General features: G+C 30.6%; 1 long non-coding RNA gene across 1 annotated transcript; it reads left to right on the plus strand.

Moving 5' to 3' along the window:
• The first annotated feature begins 5,901 nt into the window (after positions 1-5,901).
• Positions 5,902-12,232, plus strand: LOC130472112 (uncharacterized). Its single transcript, XR_008932247.1, has 2 exons — positions 5,902-6,102; positions 11,983-12,232. It is a non-coding gene; the product is annotated as an uncharacterized lncRNA (long non-coding RNA).
• Positions 12,233-13,951: the final 1,719 nt, after the last annotated feature.

Consider the following 13,951-nt stretch of genomic DNA (forward strand, 5'->3'; position numbering starts at 1 on the left):
TCCATCTTCTTCCTCTCACTTCTTCCGCCGCCACATCGCCCCCGTTTTTTCCCTCCTCGACCCCATCACCGCTGCCACCACCTCGCCCCCATTTTCGTAATTATGATGCAATGTACCTCTGTAATTAAAAAAAAAGTTAGTTACACTCCCAATCATCTTGAAAATCCAATTAAACAAACACAAACCCAGATATTTGATGAAGCATACATTTACAGTATTTGATAAACCCAGAACCAAGATTTTAACAACCTAGATTTTAACGCGAAAAATGATGGGAAATAAAAACGAACCCAAAGAAAACCAAGAAAAAAATGGCACCAACCTAGATTTTAACAAGAAAATTGATGGGAAATAAAAACCAACTTAGATTTGTTTCTGTTCGAAAAATGACAAAGAAAACCCATAAATAAAGATAAAAAATAGAGTGAAAATACCGATTATTGTGAGAACAAGTGAAAATAATTACCCATAAAACACACACAATTAAAGGAGGGAGAACGAAAATCGACATTCAATCAATTTGGGCGAAAATAAAAAATCAATCAATTTTGGCGAAAATCGACAAGCAAATTGAACTGCGCAAGAATACCTTCAATGCTCTAATTTGCGCGAAAATCCCTAGCCTAATTTGTTTCCCAATTAAAATTTGAAATTTGAATTTGGTGAGGAGGATGAAGACGGTGAAAGCATTGAAGAGGACATTAATCATCAATTGAAACCATAATCAATTCAAGGTTAATTCTATCAGATTTTCACAGAAGAGGACGAGCATCTAGTGGTAGCATCCATGGAGAAAAGGTCATGGAAGAAGGAAGGGGGGTAGAGAAAGTAGGGGTGAAAGTTCGATTTTTGGTTTGGATTAAGGCTCTAACCGAATCCAAACCGAACTAATTCGGTTTTCATTTTTTGAAACCGAATCCAAACCAAATAACCTTTTAATCCAAACCCCCGAATTTTTAATTTTCAGTCCAATCCAAACCATAAAACCGAATTTTCATGGGCCTTTCATTTGGGCCTGTTTTTGGGCTTATATTATACCTGTTTTTAGCCAATTTCTAGGCCCTTATTATACTTTTTAGCTAAGTTCGGTTTATTCGGTTTTAATTCGATTTATTCGGTTTCAGATTTTTCAGTCCAATCCAAACCATAAAACCAATTTTTTTAAAGATCTCAGTCCAAACCGAACCGAATAGAAAAAAATCGAACCGGATTTCTTATTCGGTTTGGTTCGGTTCGATTTTCAGTTTTTTGCTACCAAACTTCCACCCCTAAGAGAAAGGTCAGGGAAGAAGGAAGATGGGTTAATGGAAGAAGGAAAGGGAGAGAGAAAGAGAGAAAAGAAAAAGAAATGGGTGGGCTAATGGGGAATTAGGTGGGGAATTAGGTGGATAATTAGGGATTAGGGGGATTGATTAGGGATTAGGTGGGTAATTAGATCGTAGTTGGTTAGTTATGAGGATGATGACGTCATGGAAGGGTATTTGGGGTATTAGGTTATTTGTGAGAGGTATTTTATGAATTTTGAAACTTGATTGGGCATTTGGTGAATTAAGGCAAAAGTTGGGGGTATTTCGTGAAAAATTCGTATATTTTATGGAGTAAGCTAAACTTGGGAATAACAACAATTACCCATAATTCCATCAATCACCTCTTAAGAAACCAAAAATAAGTAACATTTATTTACTATATAAACTTAACCCCCTCCATACGTTATTACAAGCTGGTCGGTCAACCAAACAAGCTAGACGAATGTAATAATCATGTATTAATATACTGGGTCCGGATCCGCTAGAGTTTTAATAAAACTCTACAAGGTAGAGTTGTATCTAAACCATACATTTTAAAATCAATGGCTCATATTGATGAGAAGAAGTAGGGGGGATTTTGGAAAGATAATATATGAACCATTGATATTTCATCCAATGGTTGATATGATTATGGAATTATTGAGTTATACAATATACACTCCCAATATTTGTCATATACTCCCAAATATTGAGTATTATTTTGACTTTTGACACTATTCATGACGTACCCTACATTTATTATTAATACGTAAAGGTAATTTTTTAATTTTTAAAATAATTATTGGGTTAATCTCATTATATATTTTCAAAATATCTAATTTTTACTTCCACTGTCCTTCTTTATTCTTTACGTTTAGTATCATGCACTCGATTTAACAAATAATTAATGTAAACAAATATTCATTTTTTACTTAAACGATGTAAATCATATTTATTAATACCGGAGTAATATTTTCACTTTTATTCAAAATTTGACATATGAAAAATGAGAAATATTTAATATTTCAATGGGAAAGTGTGAGAGATTTAATGACCTAATGATTTTGATTGGTTTATAATTACTTGGCACAATTTTTGACAGAAATTAAGAACTTTTATGTTATAATATAAAAGAAAATATTCAAAGTATAAAGATTAAATGAGACATTGAAAACGGAAATCATAAAGAATAAAAAGGGACGAAATAAATCTAGTATATTTTAAGAATGATCGATATATGGTTTCATGATTTTTTTTAACAAGTTGTAATTGTTTGTTTATCACGTCTTAAGTAATAAATTATCTGCAGGTATAACTCTTCATATAAAGGTTTCATTCTGTAAAACTTTAGATTTACTATGAGTAATCTTTCAAGAATTTCATGGATTAACAAAACCAATATATTGCTCATTAATTATACATCGACCAATTAATTATTAAAATATAAAATACAATACAAAATATTTTAAAATAATTTGTGCATTGCACGGGCATCAAAACTAATAATATAATATAATTAAAAATATTGATAGTCAAAACTACTCCATAGTACTTATATAATTAAATAGAGTAGAACATTAAAATGATATATTTATTGTGAATGATTAAAGTAAATACAAAAGTTTTTTAATACAAACGAAGAGGAAATCATAACGCCTTATATTAATAATGTATCCATCAATACATAGTGGTAGTCCGGTAGACCTCACAAGCAGAACGTTTCTCTCATAAACGAATATTTCCTCTGTTCTTTTTTAAATGATATAATTATTTAGGCACGTTTGCTTATGCACGATTTCAAACATTAATATCTTCCGTTATGAATAAGAAAAAATTATAAAAAGTTGATGTATAAAAAATATTTATTGAGACGAATCTAATAAGACCCCACATGACTATATTTTTTCTTAGGTATAAATCACAAAACGAAGTCAAACGAGCTTGTGTGAATAGTGTCAAAAAAATCAATTATGTCATGTAAATAAGAACAGAGAAAGTATTAAACATTTAAACATGATTGATTGGTTGATCAAAATGTAAGACAAACAAATTTGGAAGTAGCATATCACATAATATCGGGAAAGGATCGCTTTCTTCATTTCTACAATTAAGAAATGATTGTAAAATTATATTGTACTGCAGTCTGCAATATATCTTATCTATGTTATTTGTATTTTGCTTTTCTGTTCTTTCTTTATTTTACTCCGTATGTGCTTTGCTCTTATAAGTTATATTCTTTCATTTAGACACAACTTCACAAGTTAGGTGCAAAAATTGGCAAAAAGTCGGTATTCATTTGGGAAAGGTTAATCATTATAGTTGTTGGATATCAAATTTTTCGTGAAGATTTAAGTAAATAGATATGCAAGATCTTTATTTCCTTGTTTTAAAGACGAAGCCGAACAAATACATTAATTAAATTAAAGGATAAAATATCTAATACGGAGTATTATATAGGGAGAAATAGATTCCTACATGACAATGATTTACCCATATTAATTTTGTTCTACACCAAACAACACTAGCTTAGCAAGGTGATGAGTAAAAAATTATCATCCCTTGTTATATGAGACCAAATAAGAGAATTAAGAGGACTACTCAATGACAATATATCTTCTAAACATCAAAATCTAAACTGGTTTTTAGCCCGATTATATGTTTTAATCAAATCTAAATTATGGTGTACGGTGATATAGAAGTTGTAGGGACAACGAACTAATCAATTTATTCTACCATTGATGAAATAAGATGTTATGAAGTACATTATTAATGAAAAATATATATAGACTTTTTTTTAATAATAAGTAGAATTAAAATATCAAGGGTAAATCAATTTTAAAAAGGAAAAAAAATTAGAAAATTAAAATGTGGACACGTGGAAAATAAAACATTGTATTTTAAAGGCAAATTTGTTAAAAAGGACCTTTATAACCCAAATTTTGCGAGAAAGGACATTATATAATTTTTTTTGTGAAATCACACCTTAATGTAAATTTTTTTTGCGAGAAATAACCTTATATAATTAATTTTTTGTGAATTACACCTTAATGTAATTTTTTTTGCGAAAGACAACCAAAAGTAAATTTCCAGCATTGACTGAGCTTTTTCGGCCATTGACTTACACGTGAGAAGCACGTGTGACTTTATTTTGCTAATCACACCCAATTTTCCTCCAAAATTCTAAGCTTTAAAACCTAAAGTTGAAAAAATAATCGAAATAAAATCAAGTTTGAAAATTCAAGACTCGGGATAATCAATGTCTTTAGCCAACGTAAGTCACACGTGTTGCTCAGGTGCAAGTCAATGGCCGGAAAAGCTCAGTCAATGCCGGAAACTTTCCTTATGTCCTTTATCGCAAAAAAATTTACTTTAAGGTGTGTTTTCACACAAAAATTATATAAGGTCCTTTCTCGCAAAATTTGAGTTATAAAAGATTATTTTTGGCAAATTTACCTATTTTAAAATATTAATATAGATAATAGCTAGACAACGGTTTTTAAGAGACGACAAGCAAGCTTTTGTTGGTCACTCTATATATATTTCAAGTCGTAGTAATAATAGTTAATATTTGTTTTATTAGAGTAGTTTGGATTACACATATTTTTTAAAGAAAGGGAAATTGTTCGGGTTTTAGGTCTAAGATGATAAACAAGTAAAGTTCGTAATATTTTAATCGTCTATTATTCGGGGGTTCACAAATTCTTATTTATAATGGGTGTATAATAAATATTGTACACCGGAGTAAAAGTTAACTCAAAATTCTTAAAAGTTAAGCATATATATGTAAAAGTTATCTATTTTTCAGTGATAAATTTTTTTCATTTTAGTAAAACTTATTTCTTCAAAATAACTAATAATGTATAAAATTAATCATTTAACCCTTTAAAATATTTATCTATCAATTTTTTTTACTAATATAAAAGTTAATCAAAACTAGATTAAAGTTACAAAAAAATGGTTAAAGTTATCTTGGTGTACAATAAATTTATTGTACACCTTGTGCGCACAAGACCTTTTGTCGGTGGTTAGCTTGCACCCAAAAAAAAAAGGTGGTTAGCTAAATTAGGTAATCATAGACCGATCGAGTATATAACAATGTACTCAAGCACCTATATATAATACCAGTAATTGACTCCTACAACTATTCTAATAAGGAATAGCTAATTAGTCTTACGTAGAACACTTCTAGCGTGTACTAGTTTACACAAGACTCCTAATAATATATATCAACAATATACTCAACTAATTATTAACATCAATTTCCTAACATATTATATTAGTATCTATTAAAAAATGAATGAAGTATATTAGTATATCATATTAGCTGAATTATTAACATCAATTTCTTAATATATTAAGGAAAATTTGATGGGAATAAGTCAACCTTTGCCCTATTTATTAATAATAAGTCTAACTTTTAATTATATATGATTAAGTTAACCTTTTATACCCATTTATTTTTAACAAGTTGTATTAAAATTTACCGATTGTAATAGGTACCATGTATGACATGGCAGTGGAAAAATGATATGTTGCGTGATTTTCAACAATTTTGGGTTCTTTTAAAAATTTCTTTTGTTTATTTAATTCTATCTATTTTCCCTTCCTCTTCACTTCTTCAGCGTCCCTCTTCTACTTCCCCTTTCTTCATAATCCCTCCATTAAATTTCATCCCTCCACTAAACTATCCCCTTTTTTTCTTGTATTTCCAGATTTTTTTTCCCAATATGGAGTATAAAATCTCCCATCATGCCAAAACTTCAGAATAACATCATCAAGCACACCCGATTTCACGATAACGTGCAATTACAACGAGGTAAGTTTAACTAATTAAGCAAAATTATTCCAGAAGGGGAGAGACAAATCCCCTGTTTTTGGTAATTTTGTGAAATTATTGCACTTAAAAAAGCTTAACGATTAATTTTTTTAAAAAATTTATACCATTTTAACGATTGCCACAATGCCCACAACAGCTACCATGGACGTGAGAATGGTTTGGGTAGTAGCCATATGGCTGGGTAGTGGGTACTCTAGCTACGGCCATGCCAATCAAATGAGCCCCAATTCAATTCCATTAACCCAAATCAATGGAGTATAAATTTTGTTAATAATTCCCCCACCAACACCTAAATTTACCCAAGAATATGAATTTTATTCCTATGATTAAGCAAATTGCTTTTTTAAGTAACACAATTAACCCATAATTCATAATTCAAAATAATTAGGGTTAGCAATTTACACCTGCAAATTTTGCTTGGATTATGAATTAATTTCTCTTGAACTTTCATTGCTGCATCTCTATCACTTTTTCCCGATGATTACATCAATGAAGAAGAAGATGCGAAGGTGGGTGAAGCTCATTAGCTATGGCAGAGAACGATGATCGGCAAAAAATATTGAATGCTCTTATTTTATTTAATTTTCTATTTGTTGTCGTATACGGAGTAACTGTATAAGTGAGAAAATTGTAAAGTGGGTGAGCCGTGCGTATTTGTCACAAGTTAATGCCACGCAGACACATTTTGGGAGTTGAAAGTGGAAGTTTACCGGTTCACAATTAATTTAACCGGTTACCGGTTAATTAACTTGTTAAAAATAAATGGGTATAAAAGGTTAACTTAATCAGATATAATTAAAAGTTAGACTTATTATTAATAAATGGGGCAAAGGTTGACTTATTCCCATCAATTTTTCCATATATTAACTAATAATCTATAATCAACAAATCCATATTATTTCTTAATTATACCTACACCACCGTATCATAATTGACAAATCACTTTCAACAAAAAAGAAAAAAGAAAATCACTAATCATTCTTACAAACATACCAACCACCCTGCAAAGACTAATCCATTGTTGACAAGGGAGTACACATATCTCTATTATATAAGGTTGCGTTTGGAAACATAAAATTCATTTCAAATAATGTATTTCAATTTTCGAAATTGAAATCTTGGGATTTAATTCCAAATTTTGTGTTTGGGAAATATGGGAATTTGAAATCCAGAATTTCAAACTTTTGGCAAGTAAACTAATTATCTTATTTTGAAAAAGAATATTACATCAAAATAATCCAAGAAAATATATCGATCAAACTGATTATGAAAACAAATTACAACAGTATAACATTACACATACAAATTAAATCAGATGAATAATCAAAGGTAAATAATGGTGGTAGAATGTTCAATAGACTCTTAAAATCGTACACAAATATCTTGATTGAACAACAATTAAGCAAATCTTGGTCATGAAATTATACAATTAATCAATAATAGCCTATACAAAATCAAATCAGCTTGTTAACAAAGTTCTTAATTTTGGGAAAACCAAACCCTAACCCTAATAATAGTTGTTTTAAAATTGACAAAACCGTAGGATTCTAAACAACGAAGCTAGATCCACCATCATTCCATGAAGCTTCGTCACCAATGGAAGGATCTTCGTCAACGTCTTAGTTAAAAATGGGGTTGAAATTGACCTCATCCGCTTCCACCGCCATTGACATTCTCGGCGGCGTTTTCATCTCCCGGCGGCTGTACAATCACCGGTAACAACTTCTCTTCAGAGTATTCAACTTTTTAAACTTAATTTCTGGCGTCGACATGAGATTGCAAGGCGGTGAAAACGACGACGACAACGAGGATACGAAGAAGGCGAGAACGAGGGTGGTGGTGGAGATAAGGGGTGGTGGAGGAGAGAAAATTGATGGAGGTTGAGAGAGTCGATTGAGTTTTGGGTTGTTCATCAATGGAAGAGCTAAGGAAAGAGAAAGTGAAGAGAGGAAGAGGATGAAGACGGCTGTGAGCATGGGAAAGGAAAAACAGGATTTCAAATTACATCATTTTACTTTGGATTTCAAATTCCTAACCTAAGCCTTATTTTTCAAAAGCTCGGGATTTGGCCCAAATCCAATTACAAATTCCATACTCTCCCAAACAATGTAATTGGCCAAATCCAGGATTTCAAATAAAATCTTGGTTTCCAAACGGGCCATAAGGGAATTTCTGAGGTCATTTTAATAAATGGTATTTTGGTGTCCCCTATGAAATATACACGATACCCTTAATAAGTTTATAATTTAATTAATTAGTTAAGAACTTAATTATAATAATTCTAAGAACTTATTATTTAATGTCATATTGCAAAATTAAAAGGAAATCCTAATGCATGTGACAACCAAAATTCAACAACAATTTAATTGTATTCCTCTAGCAAACATGAAAACAAATATTAAGGCAGTTAAATAAACAGAAACATGAAAGTTGTATAAGTCAAATTAAGTCATTAATGTATATTCTCTCCCTCCATTATGTCCTATCCAACGTCATATTCTCTCCCTCCACTCTGTTCTATCCAACGCCATGGAAAAAGTATGCCATTAATAAATAGGCAAAATTAATTAGTTGTACAGGTAGAAGTGGCAAGGGAAGAGGCTGGCGAGTGGGCGGGCAAACGAAAGCGGCAAAGGAATTGCAGTGTGTATGGGTAAATCAGTAAATACGTTACTAAGAGAAATTTAGTTTTTTCAGAGAAAGATTATAGGGACAAGGAAGTAATTTACTGTTTCAAAGAAAAAGCTCTTGTTTTTAGAAGGGTTTATGATATCATATTATGATGAATTATTAACACCAATTTCTTAACATATTAACTAATCTATGATCAACTAATCCATATGATTTCTTAATATATTACACCAACCACTCTATCATAATTGACTACTAATACTTTAAAAATTCCTACCACCCTACGTAGATTATAATCAAATATTCTTCATAAGTATATCAACGACCTGAACTCGATACGTTATTTGCAGAATATGTATAAATAACCGATTAATGGATAAAACACTTTTTTAAAATGACCAATTGAGTATTCTATAATTAACGTGCCACCTTTGTTTCATAAAAAATATTATTTCATTAACAAATCATGAAAACTTACTTTGAAGAGTTTCACTATTTGATGTTTAAGTTTCAAAAATAAAGACTCGGACATGGTAGGAAAATAAGCAATTATGAAAGTAGTTGAGCACTAAATGAAGGCTCAATAATGGTGATGTTTCAAGGTACTCCCTTCGTCTCTTTTTGTTCTTTACGTTTGGTATTTTATACGCGTTTTAACAACTACTCCTTCCGTCTCTTTTTGATTTTTACATTTTGTATTTTTCACGTGTTTTAACGATTAATTAATGTGAATTGAGATTCCTCTATTTTTTTATTTAAACAAGGAAAATTACGTTTATTTATAATAGTTTCACTTTTATCAAAATTCTGATATTGGGAATATGAGAAAAATTTAATGTCCTAATAAAAAGGTATGAGAAATTAAATTACCCATGAATTTAATTGGTTTAAATAATCATTTGACACCAATTTTGATAGAATATTAAAGCATTTATGTGATGATATAAAAGGAAATGTAAAGAACATTTTGAAACGCCCAAAAAGGAAAACGTAAAAAACAACAAGAGACGGAGGGAGTAAATAATGTCCATTGAGATTCCTCTGTTTTTTAAAAAAAAATTAAACAAGATAATTTACGATTATTTATAATGTTTTCACTTTTATCAAAATTCTGATATTGAAAAAATGGGAAAGATTTAATGTCTTAATGAAAAGTGTTAGAGATTAAATGACCTTATGAATTTAATTGGTTAAAATAATCATTGGATGCAAATTTTAATAGAATATTAAGGCATTTATGTGATAATATAAAATAGGAAAATTTGTAATTATTACTCCAGCCTTTGCCCGGTTTTCTTTAATTAAGCCCACCTATGCGATATTTCTAAATAATCCAACCTTTATGACCTAACTACTATTATTAAGCGTGGATGACCGGTTACCTGCTACAAAGTCAAGGAAAATTTGTAATTATTAATCCAACTTTTGCCCGATTTTCTTCAATTAAGCCCTACCTATGCGATATTTCTAAATAATCCAACCTTTATGACCGAACTACTATTATTAAGCCTGGATGACCGGTTACCTTCTACAAAGTCAACGTTAAAAACGTTGACAACCTAAAGTTGGTTTCCCTCCTAAAATATTGGACACGTCATCATCACTTGCCACCTAAACAAGGATTTCATTTTATTTTCAAAAAACCCTTAACCCTTCTCTTCTCTGTACGTGTTTCATGTAATATCCCAATATTTTATAATTTCGTATAATATATTTTATAGTCAAAATATAATTATATCCGTTTTTAGCTAGTCCCTTTTAATATTTTCAGAAATTTAAAAACGCTATTTTAAAATTAGTAGGACTCTTATTACGAGCACCTATATATACCCATTAACCCTAAATATTTAATGTGCCGTTTTGTTTTAGTTTGTTTCTTCCGCCTTCTTGTCTCCGTATTCTGTTTGGAGACTTTGAAAAATCAAGTTTGATATTTGTTTCCAATATCACATTATGTTATCCATGTAAAACCCACTATTCCTCTTTATCAAATCAATTTGGTTTTCTATTGTTAATCATCTCAATTCCTTCGTGTTTTTGTCAAGACCATATTTAGTTATTTTTTGTCAAAATTTAGAATCCACTACCGTTATTAGTACCTGATCAGTCGCGCTAGTTATCGCATGATGATGTATTGTGAAATTGTGATATTGGTACTATCATCTCGGAAGGTAATCACGCGCACTTAGCTAGTTTTTTGGAGATGTTCGTATCTATTCCTTAATTATATGTTATCATATTGTTTATTTCGATTTTTGGTGTGCAAAGTATATGACTTATTTTTGTATGTTCATAGATTTGATGCTGTAGAAGAGTACCATACGAATTGTTGGTATATATGCTTTTTTTTAGTTTAGTAGTTGAATGCAAGTATGGCGATGTAGGTGTGTTATTGTTATTATGGTTAGTGATAGACTTAGATTATTTATATTGGGTTTAGTCAAAATAAATTGTTGGAATTGATCAAATATTATTTTTTGGGAATTAGTTTTGTTTGCAGTGGAGGAGTGAGATATTATAGAATGAGTTACTTCAATTCGTATATGATTTTGGGATCATGGTGCTATTATTGAGAAATACTCTTTCGTATATTTTAACAATAAGGTTGATTTTGATCACATTATGTAATCATGAGGAAAAGTTGAATTATCATATTCTTGGTTTGAGGCTCAATGTTATAAACCTTGGTCCTTGGCATGTTGGTAAGGAGATGATAACCATTAGTAGAGGAGCAAGATACAATCTTTATTATTTTCTTAATATCCTCAAAGTGGGATTTGGTCCAAAAGTGGCCTTGACTCAGAGAGCCTTTTTAGTAGATATTGAGAGTTTCAAGTTTTTATACTTGTTGGTTTATTATTCGAATTACCCATGTCCAAGGCTAGGTATAGAACAAAGAGCAAATATGGCACCTATTGGTTTGAGTACGTTTAGTAGAGGAAAAGATCATATCAATATATTTGAGGTTCATATGAAGAGAAGATTTATAGTTTCCGTATAGTATGGAGTTAGTTTTATTTTTGGGATCATACTTGAAATGTAGTTTCATACTACATTATTTACATGACACTTTATTATTCTATTTTAGTATGTTTCTGTTTGTAACAGGTGATTACTCAGCTTTTTGCTGACGTGTGTGTTTATTTGTTATGTGTGTTTGCGGCCATGTCTTTTTCTTATGGTGGCCCTGCGACGACCCTTTTGGAATTTGTCCTCTATGGTGAGCAGTCAATATTAACTGGAGCAGATTGATCGTGAAAGATCGCAATTCAAGATGAAGGAGCTCACATGTTATCGTATAGTCTTTTATGACAGTTTAATACTTTTCAGTTGTAAATAGACCACCTAGTAATCAAGTTGTAATAGTTTAAGTTTTGTAAGCCTTAGCACTTGACAATGTGGTCAAGTGTGGCGGTGATGCCTCCGATTTAGGTGTAAGCTTCCGCAAATTTATTATAAAGTCTTTTATATTCTTATTTATTTATAGTTAGTAAATTGGGGGTGTTACATTTCAATTCTTCTCTCCTCCATTATTGCTGCTTCAACCACAATTGTACTGGTTCATGACATCATCAGCGATTTTCTTGTGGAAATAGGTGACTTCATCCACGCGCATTCAAATTTCGTCTCCAAAATCGTACAATTGAAGGTGAATTACGAACCTTAGCTTTTTTGTTCCTTTTTTGGTAAATTTTGAATTTTGGGCTTCCTTGATGGTCAGTTCGTAAAAACCCGAGATGTTGCAATAATATAGTTTTTTTTTATGTCGTGGGATGTTGGTTATTGTGGTCTTATTGAAAATTTAGAAAGAAAAAAAAACCTTGAATTTGTAGAAGATCTAGATCCAACAGGCAATTGCTTTACCCCAGCATAGCAATTGCTGATTGTTTTTTATGAACTTCGAATGGAGAGGTATGAGGGATCGACAATGGTCGAGAAGAGGTAGAAGAGAAATAATGGAGAGGAGTGCAGAGATGAAGCAGAAAGTCGTAGAGTAAAGAGGAACGAAAATTAAAATAGGAATTAAAGAAAATAAGGGGAAAAAGAAAATTAAAAAAATTATAATTGTTATATGCTACGTAAGGGTGAATACCGCCTATAGCAAGTTAGTAACTTGTTAGGCTTAATAATAGTAGTTGAGTCATAAAGGTTGAATTATTTAGAAATATCGCATAGGTAGGCTTAATTAAAGAAAATTGGGCAAAGGTTGGATTAATAATTACAAAATTTCCTATAAAATAAAATGTAAAGAACATTTTGGGACACTAAAGAAAAGAAAACTTAAAAAACTAAGAGCATGATCAGCCCCAAGTCTTAAGACATGAGTTGTGCTGACATGGCATATGATTCATCAGTCTTAAGATCAGACATATAGAAATTGTAGCATTGAAGTAGACAAGTCTTATCAAAGTCTTAAAGTGAGTCTTGAAAAATTAAGACTCAACTTAAGACTTGGTATGTGAGTTAAGAGCAACATCAACGCCAAGTCTTAAAACTTGAATTTTGCTGACATGGCATATGACTCACGTAGTCTTAAGATCAGACATATCAATTTGAAGCATTGAAGTGCGTTAATCTTAACAAAGTCTTAAATCGAGTCTTGAAAAACTAAGACTCAACTTAAGACTCAATATGTGAGTTAAATAAAATAAATAAATTAAAATATTATATTATTTGATATGCTTTAAATGAGTTTGAGGGGTGAAGAACTAAATTTGAATGAGTCTTAAGAAGTCTTAACAAAATTTAATTAATTAAATATTAGTGAAAAGCTGACTGACATATGAAGAAAGTCTTAAGATAAGACCCCCTTGATGTTGCTCTAAATTAAATAATAAAATTATATTTTACATAACTTTACAAGTCTTAAATGATTTAATGGGTGAAGAGCTAAATTTGATTGAATCTTAAGGAGTCTTAGCAATAATTTAATTATTTAATATTAATGAAATGCTGACATGGCAAATGAAGAAAATCCTAAGACAAGACCACCTTAATCTTGTTCTAAAAGAGACGGAGTAGTTTTTATTTTTTTCCGCAAACACAGATTTTATGAGGTTATAGTTTTATTTTATTTTTTTAATATATAATAAACATAATTAATGACCAAGATGAGTCAACTCAAATTTACAAAAACCTTGAATTCCATTTTTATTGATTGATTTTTGTATTTAGCATTGCAACTAGCTTACTTTAT

Source organism: Spinacia oleracea, chromosome 1, assembly GCF_020520425.1.
Source record: "Spinacia oleracea cultivar Varoflay chromosome 1, BTI_SOV_V1, whole genome shotgun sequence".
NCBI classification, from domain to species: Eukaryota; Viridiplantae; Streptophyta; class Magnoliopsida; order Caryophyllales; family Amaranthaceae; genus Spinacia; species Spinacia oleracea.